Raw genomic sequence first — 27,473 nt, 5'->3', positions numbered from 1 at the left:
AGCACAACTGAAGATTTGGTCGGGTTCTTCCTCCTTTTGCCGACATGTGGGACATCTAGCATCCAGGTCGTGTCATGAAAGAAAATAGAGTGGTAGTTGAAGCCACGAGATGTGCATCTTGGGTTAAACTCTAAATAGAATCTTACTACTCTTGAGTAACTCCAAAAGAGGCCACCGAAGATCTTTATTGGATTTGTTTTTCATCACTAGCACATCGAGCTGAAAGATGTGCAGGTTCAGTGGGTCCTCTTGTGTTTTCACTGACATGTGGGACCGCATGTGAGCAAACAGACGATGGGCTCCGCGCATCCGCTGGCTGGCTGAGAAGAGAGATAGAGGAGGGCTGAGCATGGACTACAGGAAATTTGTTCTACGTACCTCGATATAGGCTCAATATAGTGAGGTGGCATGGGCAATAACTAGCATTCACGTCTAGCAGTACGGCACACGCCATCCACACGAGTCCCATCTGACACCAATTTTCTTGGAGTCCATGCTACAGCCATCTCTTCTCCCTCCTGTTTTCTCAGCCATCGCACGGTGGGGGGGTGGGGGTTTGCCGATAGATGGTTTGCTCAACTGCGGTCCCACTTGTAAGTGAAAATGCAACACAGCACGCATTCCCGCTTGAGCGGCGTGCCGGACCAACCGTGTGGGGGTGCGACGCGAACACGGCAGGCTTTTCCTTTTGAACTCGTAACTTGTAAAATTTGGTTCTGCTCCATGGCGCGACCGATAGATAGAAAATAATGATTTTGCCTAGAGTAATGAGAAGTTTGGTTCTGGCGCCGTTCATGCATGGAGTACGTACGAAAATTATGAAGTTGATGTGAAAGGTAAGATAATTACTAGTAGTATCATATACTACTACATGGATTTGACGGAAAGATTAAAATACATATGGATCCATCAACGACATCCTCACGCCCTAGTGCGTCGGGTCACCAACCGACGTGTGAGGAGCAGCGGCGTTGGCGGCGAGCTCAACGTGCTTCTGAACAATGTCGTCCAAGGTTGCCCTGCGGTCCAAGAAGGCCAGCGTCCTATCGTCCTCCTCTTGCATGTAGTAGTCCTTATGGACGATTTGCGCGTAGACGTGGGTGATTATGTCGATGGTGTCTTGCTGCACCAGGCGCTGCGCGGCAAGCGCGACCTCGAGGTGAACATTCTTCGGCGCGATGGCGGGCAGTCACAGGGCCACTAGTGCGTCGAAGAGGTTGTCACCATAGTGGCCATTGAGGGTGGCGGGCATCGCAGAGCCTGGACGCGTCGGCTGGAGGCGTACGTCAAAGTCGTCCGCGAGCTTTTTGACGACGGTGAACTTGTCGAGGAAACCGATGAGGACCTCGTCGAACAAGGAGACGAAGCTGTCATCCAAGTGGCCCCTCACCCTGGCGGCCTCAAGCAATACTACCTGGAGACGTTCCTCGGTGTCGGGCCGTAGGACGGCGTCGTGGATCATCTGGCACAGCCGGCTGATGTTCGCGCTCATCGCCTCCATGGGTCTAGCTTAGCTTCTAGTCAACTGATCTTGCGATTCGAGTGATCACTCTTGCCCTTGGTTAGCGAGCTAGGTGCTTAGGTTTTCGTACTACTCCTCGGCCCTCTATTGCACCTGCCTTTGGCTATATGATAGGTGGGCCAGCCACCCCTTGGTACCACGTGTCATTCACCCAAAGGCAGTTGCCGTAAGTCAATGAAGCTGCGTCCCCCTCCGTGCCGGTGCAGTATAGTCATCTCACCGGACCTCTAGTTGGGGCCAAACGAGAGAAGTTTGATGTTTACTCGTTTATTGGTCCCCTTTGCATTTTGCGCCAAGTTTTGACCTTTGATTTAACTAATAAAATGTTAATGCATGTAAACAAAAATGTTATGTAAGTCACCTTACGAAAACCAAATAATCCCAAAACACTTAGGCACGGTGCATTAACTCCCTCCTTGTTTCTTATTTCATGACATAACTACCAAACATGACATGCAGTGTTTAGTTCATTGCATGCAATCCTATTAGTACCCTAGTTAGCAAAAAGACATTAAGTTCTCTCACCGAAGGAATAAAACACCATGTATTTATTTACAGAGGGAGTAGTACATTTTTTGTGACATGCATTACTAGATATTGCTAGTCAAATACTAAAATCCAGATGGACGTGGTAGTAATCCTAAATCCAGACGGTGGTGCTACTAGTACTAGTAGTAGTACTACAAATGTAGTAGTAGGAGTACTGGCACTATACTACCCGTTGGTCAAATTATTACGTGCTGCTCCTCACAGTGAAGTGACAAGACCCTGCGCCAGAGATGACACCTGAGTATAGGCGCCGTGTTCGACATACCATAGTCAGCCTCCACTACAAAAAAAAGACACATTCGTGACATTTTGGGCCGAACGAATTTTTTTTCTGTCATACATATGACACTTCTATGACGATAATTGTGACAAAACCCGATATCATCATAGATGTGGTGGGCTCCTACTTCTATGACAAAAAATCATAACAGAAAATGGGCTTTTCGTCTTGGGCGGGCCGGAGAATCAGCTGCATGACATTCTTTGGGCCGTCCATGACGAAAAAAAACCGTGGTAGAAGCGAGGGGGAGAAAAATTTCGGGGAGTTGCCGGTTACGATGGGAGGTCGGGGGCGGAGCGATGCGCGTTTCTCTCGCACGTATGCGCATGTGTGCGAGGCGTTGGCTCTAACTGAACCCGAGCGAGGCGTTGGGCTCTAACTGAACCCGAGCGATTGCACTGCAGGCTACACGTTACTGAACCCGAGTGATCAATCGATGGCTGTTAACTGAACCCGATGGAGCGATTCCTTCGCTACTGCTGCTAACTGAAGCCGATCGATGCTGCCTCTGGGATGAACAGTGAGCGTGGTTGGATGAATAGTGAGTGGTGGCGTTGCCTCTGGATGAACAGGAACCCGTGGTGTGGAGGGCTGGATGAATAGTAGATGATGGAGGGGTGGCCGTGGAGGGGTGGTTGAACAGGACCCCGTGCTATGGAGGGCTGGATGAACAGTAGACGATGGAGGGGTGCCCGTGGAGGGGTGGTTGAACAGTAGCCGCTGGAGTAGCGCATGGTGGAGGCTGGATGAACAGGAGCCCGTGGAGGCTGGAGGAGGTCGACGGTAGCCCGTGGAGGCTGGAGGAGGTCGACGGTGGAGATGAACAGTATCCCGTGGAGTCCCGTTTTGCGGTACGCCACACCCCTCCCCCCTGTTTCGACCGTAACGCTCCAACACAAGTCCGTTTCGTTCGTTTTGCGGTACGCCACACCCCTCCCGATCAACAGGACCCCCGTTTTGAACGTAGGAGGTCCCTTTCCTCCGTTTTGCGGTACGCCAGGCCCCTCCCGATCAACAGGACCCCGTTTCGAACATGGCCGGCCGAACACAAGGCCGTTTCATCCGTTGTGCGGTACGCCAGGCCTCATTTCCATCGCCTGTTCCGTCCAAGCCCTCCCGATGAACACGACCACACATTCCGTTCCGACCCAGCCGGTTGGCTCCCCATGAACACGACGACGACGTTGTTTCTCCGTTCCGACCCAGCCATGTACGTATGCGCGATAGGCATTAGAGACCCTGCCCGTATGTATTTACGTGGCCGTATTTTCTTTCTTGCACCCTCGCCGATGTACGTACGTGTACATGCTACGTGCGCGCCTCTACTACGACACGTGCGTGCCTCTACATCCACCACTATATATGTACGTACACGTTCGCGACCAGAATGACAACGGTACATACGTTTCGACCAGGTGGGTCCCGACTGTTAGGCACTTCCTTGCCTGCGAAGATGTAGCTGGTGAGTCCCAGCAGACAGGGGGGCGAATCGTTTTTTTTTGCCCGGACGCACTTCCTTGCGTGCGAAGATGTAGCTGGTGGGTCCCAGCAGTCAGGGGGCGAATCATTTTTTTTGCCCGGACGCACTTCCTTGCGTGCGAAGATGTAGCTGGTGGGTCCCAGCAGTCAGGGGGGCGAATCGTTTTTTTGCCCGGACGCACTTCCTTGCGTGCGAAGGTGCAGCTGGTGGGTCCCAGCAGTCAAGGGGAAACGTTTTTTCACGAAATACTGTGCCCCGTCCTGTGGGTCCCCGCTGTCAGGTGGAGGAATAATTATTTTCCACATAATAAGGAGGCACTTCCTTGCTGCGGCCGTGGACCCAGCTGTCAGCCTCTCCACATACAATCCACATCCGATGGAAGTCGTTCCTTGACCACGTTGACCACGCCGCGCCGAGAGCACCAGGGCGGTGCACGACGGCGAGGCCTAGGAAGGGGGCGACGGGGAGCCGGGGAAGACGCAGTAGTGGAAGCCCGCGCGGAGAGGAGTACGAGGGTTCACTGGTTCGGCTGCGATGTGAGGCTGTCGTCGCCGCAGGGCCTAGCCAGCGGTGGGAATAGTAGGGGGCAGTGAGGCCTCCGCGGTAGCACATCCGACCACGGGAAGCAGGAGCATGCGGCACGACCGGCGCTACTTTAGGCGGCTGGAGCAAGAAGACCAGAGGTTGAAGAAGCACTACGGCCGTTGGATGGACATCGTACGGTCACTGCAGCTAGAATCATTTATATTGACTAAGTTGACAAAGCCCTTCGTCCCCATCAATTTAGCAGGCCCACAAGTCAGCCTCCCACCAAGGTGGGTCCCAGCTAGCAGGGGGGTATTCATTTTTTTATGCGTAATAAGGATGCACTTCCGGTGGGTCCGAGCTGACAGCAGGGGGAACGTTTTTTTCACGAAATACGGTGGCCCGTCGGGTAGGTCCCAGCAGTCAGGGGCAAATGTTTTTTTCGCGAAATACTGGTGGCCCGTCCAGTGGGTCCCTGCTGTCAGGTGGAGGAATAATTATTTTCTGCATAATAAGGAGGCACTTCCTTGCAGCTGCCATGGACCCAGCTGTCAGCCTCTTCACGTACAGTATTCTTCCGATGGAATTCGGTCGTTGACCACATTTACCACGCCGCGCCGAGAGCACCACGGCGGTGGACGACAGCGAGGCCTAGGAAGGGGATGACGCAGAGCCGGGGAAGACGCGGCAGTGGATGCCCACACGGAGAGGAGTACGAGGGTTCACTGGTTCGGCTGCGCTGCCGTCGCCGCAGAATAACAGGGGGTGTGGGTGAGTGGAGTGGAGGGATGGCCTAGCCAGCGGTGGTGGTAGTATGGAGGCGGTGAGGCCTTCGCGGCATTACAGCCGGCCACGGGAGGCAGGAGCAGGCGGCACGACCAGCGCTGCTTTGGGCGGCTGGAGCAAGAAGCCCAGAGGTTGAAGAAGCACTACGGCCATTGGATGGACATCGTACGGTCACTAGAGCTAGAATCGTTCATATTGACTAAGTTGACAAAGCCTTCCGTCCCCGTCAACTTAGTAGGCCCACAAGTCAGCTTCCCACCAAGGTGAGTCCCAGCTAGCAGGGGGAGTATTCATTTTTTTGTGCGTAATAAAGAGGCACTTCCGGTGGGTCCGAGCTGACAGCGGGGGAACGTTTTTTTCGCGAAATACGGTGGCCCGTTCGGTGGGTACCAACAGTCAGGGGGAAACGTTTTTTTCATGAAATAAGGTGGCCCGTCCGGCGGGTCCCTACTGTCAGGTGGAGGAATAATTATTTTGTGCTTAATAAGGAGGCACTTCCTTTTGGCCGCCGTGGACCCAGCTGTCAGCCTCTCCACGTACAGTACTCTTCCGATGGAAGTCGGTCATTGATCACGTTGACCACGCCGCGCCGAGAGCACCAGGGCGGTGGACGACGGTGACGCCTAGGAAGGGGACGACGCGGAGCCGGGGAAGACGCAGCAGTGGAAGCCCGCACGGAGAGGAGTACGAGGGTTCACTGGTTCGGTTGCGGTGTGAGGCTGCCGTCGCCGGAGAATAACAGGGGGTGTGGGTGAGTGGAGGGATGGCCTGGCCAGCAGTGGGAGTAGTATCGGGGCGGTGAGGCCTCTGCGGCAGCACAGCCGGCCACGAGAGGCAGGAGCAGGCGGCACGACCGGCGCTGCTTTGGGCGGCTGGACCAAGAAGACCAGAGGTTGAAGAAGCACTACGGTCGTTGGATGGACATTGTACGGTCACTGAAGCTAGAATCGTTTATATTGACTAAGTTGACAAAGCCCTTGGTACGCTCCAACTTAGTAGGCCCACAGGTCAGCCTCCGAAACGGTGCACCCCAGATGTCAGGGGGAGGAATCATTTTTTGGGCGACCGAAGCTAAGAATATCCGAGATTGAAGAAGAAGCACGACATCCGTTGGATAGACATCCAACGGCCACTACTGCTAGAACCGTGTGTTGACTATAATAAGTTGACAAAGCCTTGCATACGCGTCAACTTATTTTTTAGGGGACGCGTCACTTATTAGGCCCACAAGTGTGTGGCAGAGAACTTATAGCCCATTTGCATTTTGTAAGAATGTACAGCCCATTTTTGAATTCTAATGGAATTTACAACAGCCCATTTACAGTTTGTTAAAAGTACATCCCATTTTCTAGCTAGGACAACGATTAATAATTTCAACCAACCGTTGAAGACAGAATTCAATAAAATTTCCCATGTTTTGATGGGATCCGAAATATTTTTATCCCGAAATTTCTATTCAGATTAAATATAAATGTGTATTATGTAAAAATCCAACGAAACATTGCGCGCGCAACAATGAAAATTTAAGATTTTCAAAATCCATAAATAATATTTTATAAACTAATTTCGTGTTTGGTGCATTTTTTTATAGTTACTGCCTAGTTTTTATAATTACATCCCATTTATTATTTTTAAAGCCCATTTTCCTGTTAAGCCTAATGCATCCCTCCTAGGAAAGATTTGTAGCACAGCGGGGCGGAGAATAACAAGTTGACCTTGCCTGGGTATTCCTCAAAAAGACGTATAGATGGGCTAGCCATTTTCATCTTGAAAAAAGTAGTATATGGGCTGGATATCTGGCCTGGGCTAGACGGGCCACAGCCTGCCCAGTTAATACCCTGCTCTCCTCTGAACAACAACGAAATCATCGCAGAGAAAAACTCTGCAGTGCTCACGCCTCAAAAACACAAATATTGCTCGAGCTGCTTGGTCCCAGCTGTCGGCCGCACCTTGTGCAATTCTCTCATTTATATTGACTACATAGGTTGACAATGGTGTGGGACCGTGATGCCAGGAAACCAGGAGAAAGCAAAAAAAAATATAGTTGTACATAATAAGGAGGCACTTGCGTACGTACGGGTATGGCCCTAGTGGGTCCCTAGTGTCATCCAGTCAAAATAAAGTCATCTCCTGAATCCTCATGTTCGTTGACCATGTTAACAATGCTCGGCGCCACGGCGAGCGCAACAACTCGAAGGACAACGGAGAGGGCCTTGCGGGACGTACGGAGGTCTGATACAGCGCATGCTGCTCATTCAGGAAGCCCGGATCATCGGACACCTATGAGCACCTTCGAGAAACTGAGACGACATGAAACGGTAAGGCCGCGCTTGGGAGCTCTGGTTTATTTCAAACCTGTATTAACATACAAGTGTAATTTACTCGTCATCGGAAGGCCCGAGGTCTGTAAGTAAAACCGGCAGGTTACGCGTGTAATTTGAGAGACCAGTGTATATTTTACGAGCATTGCTATATGGACGACATTACCAGACGATACATGCACGACGTGCGTATCATGCCATCCATGGGCAAGGCTAAAACAGCAGCTAATGGCTGGATTAGCAATCATCTCAGTGTCGTTCAGCGTTTTTATCGTGTGTGAAGTACTTCCGATATTTTACTAGTCGAAATCGACCAACCAAGCGCCTTCGCCCGAGACCATCTGCTTTAATTTACAAGCGTCAGTTTTACAAGCGGTTTTGGTTGGGAAACGACGATCCAATCACGACCTAATATCATGAGTTGGTCGGAAGATCATATGGTTTCACGTCTAACCTACCTGACATGTCGTATAGGCTATGAATGAAACATCAAACGATGAACTTCTTACGCATGGAAACAACAGAAGAGGATGATCTTCTTAACAAGCAAATCACTGGCATTAGATCGACATGCAAAACAATACGAAGCATTATTCTCAGGAGGCACGGTGAACAGCTCGTGATGCCGCATGCCACAACATTCCAAGCTCAACTTTGCAATCAAACACAAGGCTTGGCATTACATAGACAATATTCAGAACAAACTCTTAACACAGGAATATCTCAGCAGAGTAACTATTTACTTCTAAACTGAACATAGGAATAGGAAAAAACACTCGACGCTGCTCACAGCAAGGGCGTCCCACTCAAAAATATCAAATGCATGTCTTCTGGCTAACATCAATGAGCAAATTTTGACAAGGTTTTCCAATTCCAATATATTAAACTAACGTCTTCTTGCTAACATCAATGAGCAAATTTTGACAAGGTTTTCCAATTCCAATATATTAAACTAACATCTTCTTGCTAACATCAATGATTAAACTTTGACAAGCTTTTCCCATTCAAAATATGTAATGCCTATGATCGTGTCCTGTCTTAGCTTCTTGTACTTGTTTGGGCACTTTTTGCCCAGGGCACTCCACGTGTTGTTAAATTGCCAATGGTCTCTGCAGACTAGTCATGTCACCGGTGTCTAATAATACTCTGTAAAGCTTCTCGGTCATTCCTTCTGTAATGTACCGCATCCAGTGACTGCTTCTTTCTGCAAAGTGGAATGACCAACTGGACCCAATAACGCAGCAGTTTGCCTTGGACACATTGGCTCCTTTTGTGCAGTTCAACTAAAATCGAAGTTGGAATAAAACCGAGCTTTAATTTTGATATCCCTGTAAGCAACAATAGGTATAAGGGAAACAATTACTGAGAAATAACGGTTGATGACTTGTCTTAATGGGAAACAAAGCAGGAGAGGAGCAATTCTCCATCAGTGTGATTCATTCATATTGACTGAGACATTATCTTAACAATGCCTTGGTTCAACATGTATAAAGAATGACAAAGCAGAAAAGTACCATTCCTAAAACAATGCAACTAATTCATTTTTAAAGAGACATTATCTTAACAATACCTTGGTTAAACATGTAGGAAGAACTACAAAGCAGGATAGTACCATTCCTAACAAGTGTTGCAGTTTTGAACTAAGATTCAGTAGTTAATTAATTCTGAGAGTGGCATTGCTTAATTTTACCAGCGGCATTAGATTAACGAAAAGCATAAACAATTCCAGGGGAGAGTGGGTGCAACAACAATATGTGCTTCCATCTACTTATAAAGGGGGTGATGCAGAGTTTGTTGTAACAAAGCAACAAGCATCATGTCTGGGTTGGTCCCATTTTTGTTCACTACTTAATGGGAAAAGACAGCAATACAATAGCTTCAATTCAACATTTATTTAAAACAGTACCAATACAAGTAGCAAAACATCTCAAAGCACACTGCACAATCATGTGGATTAAGTCCTGTACTGACCTTTCATGAGAACACCAGGATAAAATACGAATCTGCTAACACGAATAGGAAATCCAATCTCATTTTGTGCAGTTGCACTGAAATCAAGCAAAGTGTTTCGCGTAGCGAAGCAAAATGTCGCAATAGCAACAAGTTCAATAGATATCATGTGGTAGAGACCAAGATTTGGAACAACTCGACAGGAACACTGGAAACAAATCTCGATCTTGTTTTGTGCAGTTCCACCAAAATTAAGCAAAGTCACCGGTGTGACATTCAAGTTGAACTGCACAAAACACTCGTAAAACATAATTGTTTCGAGTAGCGAAGTAAAATATCGCAATAGCAACAAGTTGAATCAATACCCCTGTTTTAACAGAGGAAAAAAAGGAAACAATTACTTGCCGATAAAGGAGGATGAAACAAACGGTGATAGAAAGAAGCATCTAACTTATCTTGGATGGAAAACAAAGTAGAATAGTAGCATTTCTAAAACGGTAGCATTGATTCATATTAACAGAGACACTCTCTTGAAACAACATTCGTTAAAAAATGTAATTTACTTTTAACAGTGGCATTGCTTCAATTTTCCGGCGGCATTCTTAGATTAACAACAGCAAAATAGTTGTATGGGACATGCTAGCACCATGTGCGTCCACACATATAAATGGGTGATGCAGAGTATGTAGCCAAGCAGCATATCTGTGTTGGTCCCATATTTGTTCTCTTTGAACTTTTTTCCTATGTGAGGGCAGCAAATCTAGTCCTGCACAAACTACCCGACCCCCCCCCAGTTTCTTTCCCTTTTCAACAAAGAGATCGGTTCCTTACAGATGTGTGTACTGGGTTACCCCCGTTTTCCCTTTTCGACCAACAAAGCGGCTGGATAGACAGTCTATACTACTTTTCCTCCCTCCTTTCCTCTTTGAACCACGTCCTAGATTCATGCTCCACCCCACCGCACCTTTCTTTCCTCTTTGAACCAAGACCTAGATTCGACTACAGATCGAAAAAGATCCACATGCAGCTAGAGCAACGACGGTTTCAAAGAAACTTATACCTTAGGGTCATCGGGATGTGGGAAGGCGTGCGGTGGGAGGCCGGATCTGCCCACACTACGTATGGCAGCGAGGAAGAAGGGGTCGGTGGCCCTCCCGCACAAGCGCTGGGTGAAAGAGAACAACGCAGCCAGCAGTGGATTGCCTCCCTCGCCGAAGGCGATAGAGTTAACGTTGCACCTCCTCCCCTTCCCGGTGCGACGGGATACAGACGCCTCCTTCACCAGCTGTGAGGGGGGAGAGAGACAAGAGGCCAACGCAATCTTGTTTAGATCTGGTGAAGAGAGGGTGAGAGACTGTGAATATAGCAAACCCTAGCTAATGAACACTGAGCCTCCAGCATGTAACATATATGTATTGCGGCGAGCGTGTGGAGAGTGCAAACCCTAGCGAACAAGCGCTGAGGCTCCCGCTTATATGTATACTCCCTCTGTAACTAATATAAGAGCATTTAGATTACTAAAGTAGTGATCTAAACGCTCTTATATTAGTTTACGGAGGGAGTACTAATGTAGTACGGACTGAGCTCCGGTGCCTTCACTCCATCTACTTTTGGCTGTATGACAGGTGAGCCAGCCACATTTTGGGCCCACCTGTCATAAACCCAAAGGCAGGTGCACTACGTCAATGAAGCTGTGTCCATATAGTACTCTCGTGTGTATACGACTAATATATAGTGGAGTGGTTTTCTTATTCTCTCCATAACAACCGTTTTAAATTGTGTAAGTACGAAATGAAACTCTTTATTTAATGTATAGAGGGAGTACTACTTCCGATGAACTAACGATCCACGCCCACGCGTCCTGGTCGCACTTCCTGTCCTTCACGTGTGGTACACTACCCTCCCTTAAGTGAACAACCACACATGCGCCAAATTATCGGAAACGTGTGAGAGTGTGTACAAATAAAGAATTTTAATTTCAATTATCGGAAAGGTTTGAGAGTATTACAAAGTTTGACTTCAGTCAAATCTAATATGCGGAGTAAATAAAAATGGAGGGCTACTATGTCCATCCGGGTTTTTAGTCCACACCATTTTTTAAATCAAAGTTAATAGCTGGACAATTAAAATTACAGGGGAGCTGGAGACAAAGTTGTGAGAAGGCTTAGAAATCAATACAAAACTTATGCTCTTAGTACCAATGTCGATCCTTCTTCGAGGAAACATTTGGTTCATAGCCAATTGTGTGATAAAATTGCACCAACGTGAAAGACGACTGCGTCTCCAACGCAACCAAGGTGAACTGGCGAAGGATATCATCTTTGTGCGTAACAAGCAAAGAGCACTGATGGAAGACAACTTGTTTTTCATTGAAAATCGATCAGCTTCACCAGTCGACGCAACCATTAGGCGCGACCATGAGCATCGATAGGTCATCGTGGTGATGCATCATCCATTTGGCATCAAGTTTGGGTGAGGCACCTATGAAGTTCGACAAATCCTCACTGTGGTCTGTTTCTTCTCAGTAATCAAGCTCGAGGAAGGAAGAACCACATGGCAGAGGACAGTGAGGCGGACAACAATGGCCATCCAATTTTGTGCAGTTCCACTAAAATTGAGGAAGACATGCCCGGGTATGGAGACACGCATCGCTGTTTCTAAAAATATAAAAAATGGTTAATGAAAAGTACACCAACAAACAGAAGCGTCATAATTATATCTTGATGGGAACTAAACCAGGATACCCGAGAAAAAAACATTTCTTCATTTAACCAGTGATAGTACTACCACCATATGGACAATGACCGCACAACCACCATGTACTTTTTGTCGAAACAACATGTATACCTCCACCGAGGCATAAATCAGGACAACTTTTCGAGTGGCATTTCCTCTATAATAGTACTAGTAGGTGATGTTGGACCAGCCGACGAGCCCTAGCTACTATGCATGGGGAGCTGGGGAGTAGTCGCATAGAAGAAAACCCGCACGCAGCGACATGGGGAGCTGGACCAGTACAAGAAGTTATACCTTAGGTGGGTGAGATGTCGTTTAGGCAGGCGAGCAGGATCTGCCCACACGACGGCAGCGAACAAGGGCGTGGAGGATCTTCGTCTGCGCTAGTGCTGGCTCCGAGAGGATGGTGCGCATCGGCTCCCCCCGTCGCCGACGACGACAACATCAACACTGCACCTCCTCACCTCCCGCAGCGGACGGGATTTGGCCGGATCTATGACCACCAGTGAGGAGAGAGATAGACTGGACACTGTCATCTTGTTTAGATATGGAGAGGGTGAGAGAGCGAGACGTGAGAAACTCTATCAAACAATAGGCTATAATGGAGTAAAAAAAGCTCTCCATAGCAGTAGTTTTAAATAGAATATGCGCGTTCCCAGAAAAAAGAAATGAAAACTGGCGGACAATTTTTTAAGGGTCTGTCTAGGACACACCTAGATGTGACATAATTATGTCACATCTAAGTTGATGTCCACTCTGTTTGTGGTCTATTTTTTTGTCCTAGTTTTTTTGTTTCTTGTTTCTACATTATATACTTGTGGGAGCTTAGATGTGATATCCTTAAATAACATCTAGATGTGAATTGGACAAGCTGATTTTCTAATGTACCAAGAAAGAAAACTCGATCAAAAACACGCCCCCGCTTCCAGGTCATGAGAGTCGTCGCGCACACATACATAGACATAGACATGCATATCCGTGTTTACGTAAAATTCCATTTCCATCTCCATCTCCAATCATATTTGTCCAACTGGCACATTATTTACCTTGTTAATTACATACGCAGCAATATTAATGTACACCATCTCTTGTTTGCGCACGTCCAGAACGCTGCCATGGCCGGTCCTGACCAACCCGAACCCTCTTCATCACCCGCGCGTGCTTCCCGCCCGAAACGGTCAGTGCCGCATTCATGCCCGGCCAGAGCGGACGCAACCTCTCACCGGCGCCGGCATTGAAGCGGCGCACCGGCCGAGAGAGCGTCGCCCGTGCCGCTTCCGGGTGCACGCGGCTGCTTCGCATTCAATGGTCGCAATAGCCGGCTACAACATGCATGTAAAAAGTTTTTGGGAGTCCGTGCTATAGCTAGCTGTCCTCCCCCAACTCGTCAATCTCTTCCAGTAGTGCTAGTAGTACTCCATGGCGCGATCCATCGACAAGCAGGCGGGAAAGTTATCGTATACTCAGTTTGAGGTGAGAGGCATGCCAAGCGACCGTGTGGGGTCGAGCCGTGGAGGAGGGTGAGACACGAACACGACAGACGTGATTTACTGTGTGATTTGACTGCTCCTTAGTGGCCCCTACACATACTCCCCCTACGTGTATGCAACAGTCACATGTACACATGGACGCAAAAACACGCGTGACGCCCTAATGCATGCATGTCTGAGCACACGAAGGAACACACACGGTCACACTAAGTGCTCAACCTACACGTGCATGCCCACACATACTCAGTCAGGGTGAGCTAGTGACCGTATAAACACCGGAAAATATATATATTAAGTGCAATGAGCGTATTATGAAGTCCACTGACCGTATTTTTACAAATATACAGTGACAAACAGTGTATTTATCTCATTTGAAATTAATCCATATTAACCGGAGAGGAGGCAGTATGGACTAGCATTACTTGTGTGCGGTGGCTCGCAGGACAAGGAGAAACTTTTGACTAATGCAAGCTCTCCCTCGCTCAGGCGGTGGATGTGCAACAGTTAATTCGGTGTCAGGTTGCCAGAAGCATACACTATACTACTAGTGCTACTATTGTTCGACTTCCCGAATAGGTGAACAGCCAAGCACAAAGTTTACTAATATAGTCTATAAAGGTACGTACTATACTAGTACTAGGAACCGGATGGAGGAGCGTCTGCACTCTTATTATAATTTTAAAATGTGATAAAGCAATCTTCAACACATTTAGTTATCTTCGAAGGTTCTCGCATGTGATAATGAAAGTTGATTGCATGGAACACTCGCCACAATTCTCGCTTAGTTCTGGCTCATATCCTGTTACAAATAGTAGTGCTCGGTAATATTTCCTCTTTTTTTGTTATTCAGCATGTAAACAGGTCAGCAAACCTTGCGGCGCATCTTCGTGCGAACCGTGCTTGCTGCACTTTGAATGTGGCCGAGAGCTGGCTTGATGAAACACCTCGCTTCCTACTTCTTTTTTTGCGGGGTAGCTCGCTTCCTAGTGTCCAGTGTCTTGACTGGTCGTCCTAAGAATGCTTATATATGAATAAAGCTCTCTCATTTACCCACAAAAAGGATTGAGCCATATTAACCGGAAAGGAGGGAGTATGGACTAGCACTACTTTTTGGTGTGTCCCGTCAACTCGCAGAACGAGGAGAAGCTCGCTTACGCCTTTTGACTAATGCAACCTACCCTCGGTGGACATGCATCAGTCCATTTGGTGTCATATTGTCAGAGGCATACACCGTAGTACCCAACATGCGGAGTACCATCATTGTTCGACTTCACGAAGAGGCGAAGAGCCAAGCGCAGTAGTACGAGTAGTACTACTACTAGAGCCGCATGGTGGAGCGTTTGTACTCTTATTTCTTTTTATCTCTGATAAAGTACATGTTTATTTCGGAGAAGGGCGGAAAATGGCAGCCCAACATGGCAACATGTAATGAATGATATCGATCAACCAACCATCCTCGAATATATCTTGGCCTCCATGCGAACCCGTCTGTGTGTTCTCGCTCCTCATCTCTCTCAAGGAACGACGGGTTGGCTCTTTGCCGTCAATTGAGATCGGTTTGCTCACACTCCTGTCCCACATGTTAGTGATATGCCAAGAGGAGGTGCGTTGACCGACTGGCCCTACGGGTACTTGGTTTTGAACCTTCATACTCCTCCTCCTTCCGTCACAGTTTACAGGGTGCGCTTCATTATGATGCATTTCTCTCAATGCATTTCCACCACCAGAGAGGCTTTAGACACGTTTGGTTTAATGCTCAATTAATTAGGGCGTGGTAACCGCAATCAAGTCCACAATTTTATCTCCATGTAATTACGGAATCGATTAAGTGCATGCATGTGTGTACCCGGGGTGGAAGCACTGCATGCATGTGTGTACGCATTATTCCCTCTACTAGTAATAGACGCCGTGCTATAACTATCAATGCTATTTTTCAGGCCGATCGCTAGTCGCCTTGGTCCCACAGATCTTTTTTCTTTTTTCTGAAGCGCGCTGTATAAACAGTGACGGATGGAGTAGTATGAGCAGATTCAAAGAAGAGCGTATTGATGGTTGCTTCTTCAGAGCAACTTACAGTGGGAAAGGTGGGGCTTATGATTTGACTGCTCATTACTCACTATTAATGCGGTGCAACGACCGGGCTGAGTCTCCCATGCGGTTGTGCACTACCCCCTTGGTTCTTAAATATACTCCGGAGTATATTTGTCTTTCTAGAGATTTCAACGAGTGACTACTCAAATATTTGTCTTTTTAGAGATTTCAAATGGACTGGCACATACGGATGTATATACATATTTTAGAGTGTAGATTCTTTCATTTTGCTTCGTATGTAGTCACTTGTTGAAATCTCTAGAAAGACGAATAGAATATTTAGGAACGGAGGGAGTACACATACGAAGCAAAATGAGTGAATCTACACTCTAAAACATGCCCGTTTGAAATTTGTAAAAAGACAAATATTTAGGAATGAAGGAGTATAATTTTGTGCATGGCACATGGACCCGGATGATGAAGAGGCTCCTGGCAATGCTATCAAGCTTCCATCATTTGTTTACATAATTGACGTACTATACAAATAATTTTCGAGCGAGACATGAAATTGTACAATGGTGTGAGCTTTCAGCTTATGTTTCGCGTGTCTTGTCATCGATGCTCTTTCGAAAACAATAAAAAACTAACTTCCTTGCTAATGCATGTCAATTATTAGCAGATCAGAGCTAATAATTACATTACAACTGAAGACAGAGTTGTGAGAAGGTGTTAAATTAAAATTGATCCATGCTTTCATTGGCAGCAACGTCCCCCCGGCTCTGTCTAAATCAACAAGGCATGTTGGGAAAAAAGTAGCTGTCTGGAGCATGCAACATTCCGATCATTTTGTGCAGTTCCACTAAAATAGAGCTGAGCATCCCTGTTCCAAAGATATTAAGTGTGATTACGATAATAGAGGACTGCTGATGAAACAATAAACACATAAATAGAAGCCGGTCACCTTTGCAGTCTCTTTTAAGACTAACTAGTTGGAGAAGATTAGGCTTGGAGTTGGATGAGGAGGATAGAGCAAAACCAATCTCCCTTTGTGCAGTCGCACTGAAATGTAGAGACGTTGCCCATGTGACATTTTAGTACAACTGCACAAAACACTCTTAAGAAAAAAGTGATTTGTGCAGTTCACCAAAAGGTCGCAATAGCAATGAGGTGAAATGGATAGCCCTGTTTGCAAAAAAGAGGTAGAAAGGAAACAATTACTGACCAATAACAGTTGATGACACATGCGACGACAAAAAAGAATCATATTCCTTGCCCTAAGGGAAGATAACAACACGGTTGTGTTTGTCTAAAATGGTGTGAGGACGAGAATGCAATATGGAAAGTACGCTGGACGAGCTACGTTTTGGGCAAAGAACTATGGAAGATCCACATGCAGCGACGTGGGAAGACGGGCAGTGGAGCAAGGCCGGAGGGGATACCTGGAGGTCGTCGGGATGTAACTAGGTGAGCGGCGGCGGGCAGAATCTGTGAGCAGGTGGCGTAGGCCCTGCCGCGCCGGAGCTTGGTCAGAGAGAACAACGTGTACCGCAGATCGGGATGTGCTGCCTCGGTGCCGTCGAACGGAGAAACGATGCACTTCCTCCCTTTCCCCTGGCGGACGGGATGCGGCCGGATCAGTGACCAACAGTGAGAGAGAGAGGCCATCGCACTCCCTTTCCCCCGGCGGACGGGATGCGGCCGGATCAGTGACCAATGGTGAGAGAGAGAGAGGCCACCACAGCCTTGTGTGAGATACTTTGACGAGCGACAAACCATGCACGCAAGGCTCCATTGTATATAGTGAGTGGACTACCTTTTTCTCCATAAAAATCGTTTTACATTCTGTGTACGTGCCATTGAGCGCTATAACTTTATTTAAAAATAATGCGGCAACGCGTCAAGTCGAACTTTGTTTCGTGCAGGCGTGGTACACGACCTCCCTAGGTAAACAACCGCTACAGGCGTTCAAATTAGCACGTGGGCTGCCATTTTGTAAAGAAATGAGCTCCACCGTGTACCCGCGCGGGTGTGGCTGGGCACGAAGCGTGAGTACGTGCACAGTGCACCTATTCTCTTCTTGTATAGGTACACCACCTACGTGGGATTGTGTGAGAGAGATACAAACCTAGAGAGATATAATGTGTGGGTTCTTGAGAGTTTTTTTTGGGGGGGGGGTCAATCAAAAATGTAACGTATGCAATGTGTGTGAAATAGAGTCCTGGATATAACATATATATAGAGGGGGCGATCCACGAGAAGAGAGTGGAGGTATCACCGGCTTGAGGTGTCCATAGAATCGAAAAGAGGGATGATGTGTGTGTGTGTGCGCGCGCGATCGATAAAGAGTGCCATCGAATTTGTGTGTGCCCACGTCAAAGATATAGAGTGGCCGGCCTATTGGAACGTGAGAGGGGACATGTGCAGTTTGTCTCTGTGGCATGGATACCTACCTGCAGCGCTCGACTATCGGTGTGTGGTGGGGGAAGAGGGAGGCCCAATTAACTATAGAGGTACAATGGCTGGTATATGTGTGGAGGAGGAGAGAGGCCTACCTCATGTATTAAGGAGATCAATCTGCCTCATGTATTAAGGGAGATTGATCGGCATCCATGCATATGTGCATGAGAGGAATAAGGTTGGGAGAGAGACAGAGCTAGAGTGTTGGAGGGGGTGGTAGTGGAGTTGCTTCTAACAAATGGTGGGATAGGCTTGCTAGACAAACGGAGGGCACACCCGCAATATCAATAAGAGAGGAGATGGCTGCTTGTTGTCTGTGCACGTGCGTGTGAGAGACGGGTCAGGAGGCATGCACGAATGATGAGAGGGGACGATGTGGCTGTGGTAAGCAGACATAACTACATAGGAAGATCAATCGTCCTTTGTTAGAGAAAGGAGAGACATAACTTGTGAGGTACGTCGATCGATGGGGGGGGTAGTTAAAGTCGATCCAGGTATATGTTGGGAGATCGATCGGTATACATGCATGTGTGTGTTAGAAGCAAACGAGGCACGAGGAGAAGGATAGAGATAGAGGGATGCATGTAGGAGGTGGTACGAGAGGCATACTATATCGAGCGGGGAGGAGTGTGCGAGTACGAGAACGATGAAAAGAGTGGTGGGAGTGAGGCATGGACGGTGACAAGAGAAGAGGGGAAGCTTGTGTTTGTGCTAGGCACATCTGGCTAGAGAGGCATATCGATCGATGTGTGCCATAAAGAAGGAGCTGGGAGGCCTACACACACCATGGGTGAACGACCTAAAGTGAAAAGACGAATTTGCGCGATGGAACTAGAGAATGCTGAGGGAGGGTGAGAGGGATGCGGGCGTGTGCACGCACAAGAGAAAGTTAGCGCTAGCTACAAAGATAAGAGGGTTGTGTGGGTGTAAAAGACGAATAGAGATCATATATACTTCATTATAAAAAGCGAATTCGGATATTTGAAGAATTTATCATAGTGTTTTAAACCAACGTATGTGTGAATATATATAACGGTGATACACATGGTGTGTTTATGAACATGTTATACTATATTTAATATATTTTATCTCTACTCTTATAAAAAACGGAGTTGTTGATGATGGTGTGCCTGCCATCCTGCATTATAGGCCGTCCGATTTATATCTGGCGGATAACAAGGAAACTATGATGGTTGAAGTTGGCAACAATCATGATTGTAGATTCTTATTGAAATAGAAAGAAATGAATTCAAATTTAGTTCGAATTGCAGCGGTAGTATAGACATTTGGAATGCACTAAAATGTTGGTATGAGTAGGTTACATGCATTATACAGCAAAGCGAAAAAAATTAATCAGACATAACATGGATTCATACTCCCTCCTTCCATCTGTATAGGGCGTAATGAGGTTTTTAAGACCGGCTTTGACTATTGACAAGATTAATAGTACATGACATGCACAATGTGAAAATTATATCATTGAATGAACCTTTCACAGACGAAGTGTGCTTTGTGTAAGTTGCATGTCATATATCATTGCTCTAATATTTGGTCAAAGTTAGCATCGAAAAATGCATTAGGCCCTATATAGATGGAAGGAGGGAGTAGCTTTGAATAGCATTTGTATAGTAAAACGGGGCAAGACTCTCTCTTTGTGTGGTGTGAATAGTTTTATTTTTTTTCGTTTTCTTTTTGGTTGAGGGAAGTGCGAATTGATTTGGTACGTACAAGTACAATATTACTATGCAGTCAAAAAAAGTACAATACTACTACACGTTAGGCTTGTCCCTAAAATTCAACCCGCGTTTTGTTATATCCCGAAAATTCAAATATCGTGCTCCCAAAACTGGCGCCTTCACAACCCGTGCCTTGCTATCCCGAAATTACAACGCGCGCGAAAACTCCCTCCAGCTGCCAAATCCCGACACGGGAAATCCCCCTTCTAACCCTGAGCCGAAAGGGCCGCTAGTTCAAATTGGTGGGGGTACTTTTGTAACACACCCTACATTTTGGACAAGCGCGTCCCTAAGTCATGCTTCACCCCCTCCCATCTCCCCCTTTTCGCCATTCGAAATCCCAGGCCGCCATAACATCTCCACTCCAGCCGCAAAACCCCACCCTCCTCCGTCTGCCATGTCACCGCTGCCCAGCCGGAGCCTCTTCCCCGACGACATCGTCCACCACAACGGCTCGACGTCCCTCGTCCACCTCCCCGGATGAGGATCCGTCGTCAATCTCGCCGTCCCGCCGGTTCAGCCGCCCCGTCCTCCACCTCCAAGGAGCTGCTCCGACGATCGCCTCGTCTATCGCGGCTGCTCCATCCCCACAGCGCCGCCTTAACCTGCTCCACCAGAACCGCAGCATCCTCACCGACTCCTCGAACGAAGCCGAGGCCTACTCGGCGCCACCAAAGAGGTTGTACACTCATCGCATCGCACCTTCTCCTTAACTCGACCTCCCGGTGCCGACGGTGCTCCATCCCGCACCGCCATGGAGCGGCTACCTTGAAGTCGGCGCCGCGGGCGACATCTCCATGGTGGCTCTCCCCCAGTGGGAGGCCCCTTCGGCGGCGGCGTCCATACCAGCCGGATCTGTTGCTGCTGCTCCGGCTCTCTCTCGCTCGCTTGCGCTGCTGCTGCTGCTTCGGCTCTCGCTCGATCGCTCGCTCGCGCTGCTGCTGCTGCTGCTCTCCCCCTCGCTCGTGCTGGTGCTCTGCTCCGATTAAGCCACACTTCAGTCGACTGAATCGACTTTTGGGTCAGTCGATTTTTAGGGGTTGGGGGGGCTCGCCGGAGTTAAGGAAGAACCACCCGCAGCAGGGACGAGGGCTCGCCGGAGAGGTACCCCACTATCTATCTTAGGGTTCAGGGTGGGGGGCGGGGGGCCTAGAGGGCTGGCCGGAGCGGCGGTGGCGAGTTGTTTCGGGGCGGCGAGGCGGCGCTGGGGCCGACGGTTCGGCCGGTGGTGGCAGGCGGCTCAGGGGTGTGTAGGTTGAAGATGAACTGCATGCCCTCCCTAAACTACATATCAAGTGTCTCTCTGCTACCGTTGCGTTCAGTTTCGACAATAGCATTCAGATTCCACAGTTAATTTCAGTTTCGACAGTTAAGTTCAGAGTCAACAATTTTTACCTCATCTTTTATAGTCAGGTGGTTTTTGGTGATGTTAATTTTAAATCCATTTTTCATCATCTATTGGAGATGCTATTAGAATCCCACTTGAGATTGATGATGTTTGTCTTGTGCTGCTTCAGCCTTGACGTCTTACGGCTCACCAGAGCTGCTCCAACGACAGAACGATCCATCACAACAGAGCAGTGCCTTGGACGCCGTCTACAGATTCCTCAGATCTTCCTCCACACATCCGACAACCACCTCTGCCTCAACTGCTTCAGCGACCAACCCAATGATGCTGAGGTCGACACGGCTACTGCAAAGAGGTTGTACACTTGTTGCGTCAGTTATTACTATACATTCACGTCGATCCATTAGGGCTATTTTGGTTCAACGGAAAAACGTCGATCCACTGGTTGTTATCATCACTCTAAATTTCTGCATGCTCTCCTTACATAATCTCACCATATTTTTTCGTATGCATGTCAGATATTGTACACAGTCATGCTGAACATGTAGAGAAAAAGAGAAGAGTTTTGCGCGGCAATACAATGTCATGCAGACATCGCTCCATGGTGGGTTCAATGGCAAACCCTCCCCATCCCTCTCCAGATTGTAATCCAGAGGAAGATATCTGTTCTGAGGCGTATTTAGACGCCGCTGACCACTCCTATTTACCCCCCAAGGTGTTTGCTCTACCTTGGCATGATGATGTTAGTCATATCATGCATATGTTGCCTTGCAGTGCCTACTTTTGACATCATATATGTCATCTGCTTAGTTTAGACATGTTCTGTAATGCCACCTGTTTAGTTTCTATATCATATATGGGAATTATGCAGTGTCATGTCTTTTAGCCAGCCATAATATATGTGAAATGTGCAATGCCATCCTGTTTAACCAGGCATCATATATTTGAATGATATCTTGCCCATCCTTTTGTCAACAATGTTTGTACATTAAACCACTCTTCCTGTGAATCAGCCATTTGGGTGGGAGATGGAAAAATCTGGAGTGAAAACAAGGCCTTCAGAGAAGACAGTGCTACCTGTCGAAGCAGATCTCTTGTTGGGCCCCGATAGCTCCTCAGAGATGGATTCAGAGACAGATGACCAGTCCTATTCCCCCACTGAGGTGTATGCTCTAACTTGGCATGGTTATACTGCTCATATCATGCATACAGTGTTTTGCATTGCATAGTTTATACATCATATACACAATATTCAACACCATGTTCTTAGTTCAGACATCATATTGAATGCCCTTTGTTTAGCATATCAATCACATATGTGAATTAAATGATGCGATCCTGATTACTTACATAACATGTAGGTGAATTATGTCATGCGATCCTGTTTAGTTATTCATCTTATCTTTGAATTATGTTATGCTATGCTATCCAGTTTAGATAGACATCATATATGTGAAATTATGTCATGCTATCCGTTTTAGTTAAACAATATACATGTCAACTATTTCATGCCCTCTTTTTTCCACACTATCTATTGCATCTGTTTCTCATACAATGTCTGTACATTCAATTATGTTTCCTGTTTATTAGCCATTTGAATTGGAGCGGGTGATGCCAGTATCTAGCGGAATAAAAAAACGGTCTTCAAATAAAACAGTGCTACCTCTTGGTGGAGATAGCACCCCGGTTGTACATGCACAAGAACCAGCCCTATCACACATAACCCAAACTCTCGCAGATTGTACCCCTACTGCGATGGACAGAGAACCATCTTCACCCAGTCTAACCCCAACCCCAGCCGATAGTAACCCAGTTCCTGTTGACACAGCACATCTCCACCACAGAGCTCCCAAACAACAACAGTTAGTAAGGCAGCTCCAGTGCCCAAAGGGCCAGTACTATTACGGCAAACCCCAACTCCACCAGTTAGTACGCCTATTCCTGTGGAGGAAGCACAACCAGCCAGTCGTAGTTTAGCATCTATCGCATTTGATGTTGTTAAATCGTATGTGCGTATCTTCCCATCTTGGAAATATTATACTGAAGATGAAGGAAAATGCCAGTTGCAGGTATTTGTCCAGGAGTTATGTGTAAGTAATGTTATTCATGGAATTACTTTGCTTCGTTCCATACATCCTACCTCCATGATGGTTATAATACAACAAATTTTCCCATTTTTCTCTATAGAGAATGACCGATTTGGAAACTCAGGATGAGGTAACATGTGCTAATACCTCTACTATCTTCAAGAATGCTTGGTGGCAGTATCGGAATTGCCTGAAGAAAACGTACTTCACCGGCAAAGAAACTCATCAAATTCCCTTACGTTCTCCTAAGACACATTTAATAGACGATGACTGGGAACGCCTTGTTCTGTACTGGTTCCGAACCAAGAATATGGTAAGGTCTATGAGCTCATTTTCTATTTTTAAGTATTTTATTCTTGCGTCTTACTGTACTCTGTTCATGTAGAACAAGTGCCTAAACCTGAAGAACAACTGTTCTAATTTAAGATTTCATTGCTATCATAGTTCAAAAAAGCGCTAGACGTTAATTATGCGTTTTGCCACCGCCTTGCACTTTACTGACCAAAGTGCATGCTTATGTGCAGTTATGCACAGATTATGCGTAGTTATGCGCAATGCGTTTTGCCAACGCCTAGAGCCTAGGCGCGCTTAAGCGCTCGCTTAGGCGCGCCTTTTTTAACTATGATTGCTTTGCTCTTGTATCACTGTATTTACTGATACGAACTTATTTTTAAATTGAAGGATCCAATCGAAACTCCAATGGCACAGCAGGTATGTTCACGCATGTTTCTTTAACAGGTTTGCTCTTATCAATAGCTCTGTTGATTTCAATTTCAATTGTGTATACAGTTGACTTTCATATCACGCACATTACTAGCATCACAACAGAGCCAATAGTGTTGTTGTACATGTAGACCCGTGGTACCCATCTGAAATCTTGTTGTGCCGTGTAGTTTCCCACGCTTTGTATTCTTTCACTGCTGCTTTGTCTTGAACTGATATGATTTGAACCGTGTCTCTATTTTGATTTGGCAAGACAATGCAGTGACCATAGGACATAGATATATGTTTGTTTGATGCTTTTTATTATGTACTAGTACTCGGCAATAGAAGACTTGGTAGTTTAATCCTGTCCACCTTACTAATGAACTGGTTCACCGAAATGAGTTTCATATACTAGTACATGCTAAACTTGTTATGTGTCTGCTTGTTTCTTTTTTTAGAATGCTGACAGAATATTGGGGAAGAGTGCCTTATTAAGCAATGGTAAAGGAAGTAATGCAGATAAGGTTCAGGATAGTGACACATACTTGTTGGTCTCCAACAAAGCTGATAAAATAGCTAAGGAAGACTATCTTGAAGACAGCGAGACAACCCCAAAGTCCTGTCTTGGTTTAGTGTTTGAGTTACTGGCCACTACCGCATGCACAAGCTATTCAAACTCACTGTCTCAATCAGTTCGGTTTCTTGAGTCTCAACTACAAGCTGAAAGACATCGATCAGCTGTGTTGCGACAAGAAGCGGAAGGACTGCGGAAGTCCCTGGAGCATTCAGATGCATACTTTGTGGTGCAACAACAAGCGTTGGAGGATTTTAGCGCCAAACAGGACAAAGCTAATCAGCTTGCTAAGCTTATTGCCAGCATGGTGGATACCCAGGATAACGTTTCTTGAGCTCTTCTGAAGTTGTTTCAGTTATGCTCTTGTTTTGCTACCGCGTTTATTCGCATTGGTGGCCAATTTTGACGGCCAAGTGTATGTAATATGCTGCTTTGTTCCCTATATTTGCATTGGTGGCGAACTTTGATGCCCAGTGGATGTAATATGTGTAATAGCGGTAATAGGCTAGCCTTAATTGCTTGCTTATTTATTTCCTTATTGTCTTGTTTAGTTGTTTGCTTGTAGTCACTGCAGTTCTTTTTCTGTGTTTTTCTAGTGGCCACAATAGCCTATTTTTGGTAACTAGGCCAAAGTAATCATGGCAACACACGGACTGTTGTAACCATGGGCCTCCTGCAGGCCGTATGATCCATGGGCCTTCGTTCGGCCGTAGGACCATTGGCCTTCTACACGGGCCGTAGGATCCATCGGCCTTCTATACGGGCCTTAGGGATCAATGGGCCTTCTACGGGCCGTAGGGTCCATGGGCCTTCTACGGGCCGTACTATCCATGGGCCTCATACGGGCCGTAGGATCCATGGGCCTTCTACGGGGCGTATCATCATTTCGCCAATCATGGGCCATACTATTCATGGACCATAACGGGCCGTTAATAGGCCGTATTTGATAACTCTATGAAAACAGCCCAACGGGTTTTTTTGACATGAAAACGGCCCAACGTATTAACGGGCCGCAAACGGGCCGACCGTAACGACGGACTGAATTTGGCCCACAAGCAGAAAATGACAGTAACTGGCCGTATGTAACCGAATGCTGCAAATGAGCCCAAGAATCAATGGGCCCTGAGAAGGCCGAAAGATAACTTGGGCTGGAAATGGCCCAATGGAATAACGGGCCATTAATGGGTATAAAGTGATACACTGTTCATTACGGGCCAGTTTCACCACGGGCCGTTAATGGGCCAAGAGTTACAAAGGTCCTCATATGGACCGAAAGAAGTCATGGGCCACACATGGGTCGGAAGTTAAAACGGACTGAATCATATTGGACGGCCCAGATGACGCTACTGGGCCTAATTCGGATAGGGCGTAACGGGCCCTCGGTTAGCGGGCTGTAAATGGGCTATATGCGAACAGGCCGTTAACAGGCTTTCCGTGGGCTGGCCCGCCACCTTTTGACCAAGTCAAACGGGCCGGCCTTTTCACCGAATGGGCCTCTGTTGGGCCGTGCCACGTGTCGCCGTATCAAAGGCGCCTTCAGTCCAATGAGCGGATGACATCTGTCCCAACAGTGAGCCGACACGTGTTTGCTCCAGCCAATGATGATTTTACACGTGGAAAATCCCCATTGGTCGGGGTTGTTAACGGGTTATCGGATCCAAAACCCGACCCGATAGCTTAACGGCGTTACGTTACGGTGGAAGCCACGTGTCGGTCACCCTTGACGAAAGCAGTTCTGTGACGCGCGATTTATCGTCATGGAAGTGGACACTTCCGTGATGATAATTTTGGTAATGTCATGGAACACTTCTACGACAGCACAGGTATGACTATCTTGATTCTGTCATAAATTTGTCATGGATGTACATGCATGACAAAAAACGTGACCTACTGTGACAAACATGTATCATCACGAAAGTGTATTTTTTTGTAGTGCTCACCGTCTGCAGTCACTATCATCATGGCTGTAGAGCTAGCCTACTTACAATAGCCCTGTTCGACATAATTTCCCGTGCGTAGATGCCCGTGCATTGCACGGAACACCAAGATTGGGGGTGGACGGCGCCGGCAGCGGCCATCGCGCCAGATTTTTCCATGGCCTTCTAGATGTGGTGGGGAGGAGATAAGGCTGATTGTGAGAGACAATGAGTTGTTTGTAAATAGGGAACAAGTGCGGGCATCTTTTTGCAAAAATGAAGAAGCTTGGTTTGTATGCGTCAGATCTAGATCCGACGGCTATTGGTGAAAGATGGGAGGCACAACATCATCACCAACTCAGGACCTGTTGATTCTCAGGATTTTGAAAACGCAGGAACAGGACACGGCAACATTACAAGTTTCAAATTGATATTACAAATGTTAGGAGTAGTGATGCACCTATGAAGAGGGAATTACTAGGAAGTTTACGTAAGAACTTTCGTTACTTTAGGTGGATGCAGCATTATCGTACAAACTAAAATCCACCGCCCTGACAAGTCACTAATGGGCAAATAAGTTTTCGAGTCTCTGGCCACTTGATGTTTCAAAAACAAATTCAGCTTCTGCGGAGACTTTGTCATTTAGGCTTAGACGCTTGCGGTGATTAGCACGCCATTCATTGTTGCGCCAGAGAACGCCAAACCTCATTACCCTGAGCACACTTGCCTCCAGAACAAAGAACCTGGCCAATTTAATCTCAGATGTGCTGCCTCGGTAGTCGATCAAATCAATTTCTGTAAGATGGAGATCAAGGCATTCGATGAGATTGTTATAGTGCAGCACATTTTTCACTTTCGGGTCTTTTTTTATCTGCAAAAGAAGAGAATGTATTAGAGCAGCTGGCTGTATAAGATTGCCGTGTCATCAAGAGGTACCAATATCATTCGCTCATACGATAGGGTTGGCTGGCTAGTGATAT

Source organism: Triticum dicoccoides, chromosome 5B (assembly GCF_002162155.2).
Source record: "Triticum dicoccoides isolate Atlit2015 ecotype Zavitan chromosome 5B, WEW_v2.0, whole genome shotgun sequence".
Taxonomy (NCBI): Eukaryota; Viridiplantae; Streptophyta; class Magnoliopsida; order Poales; family Poaceae; genus Triticum; species Triticum dicoccoides.
The sequence above is the reverse complement of the archived record's forward strand: the minus strand, read 5'-3'. Positions refer to the sequence as shown.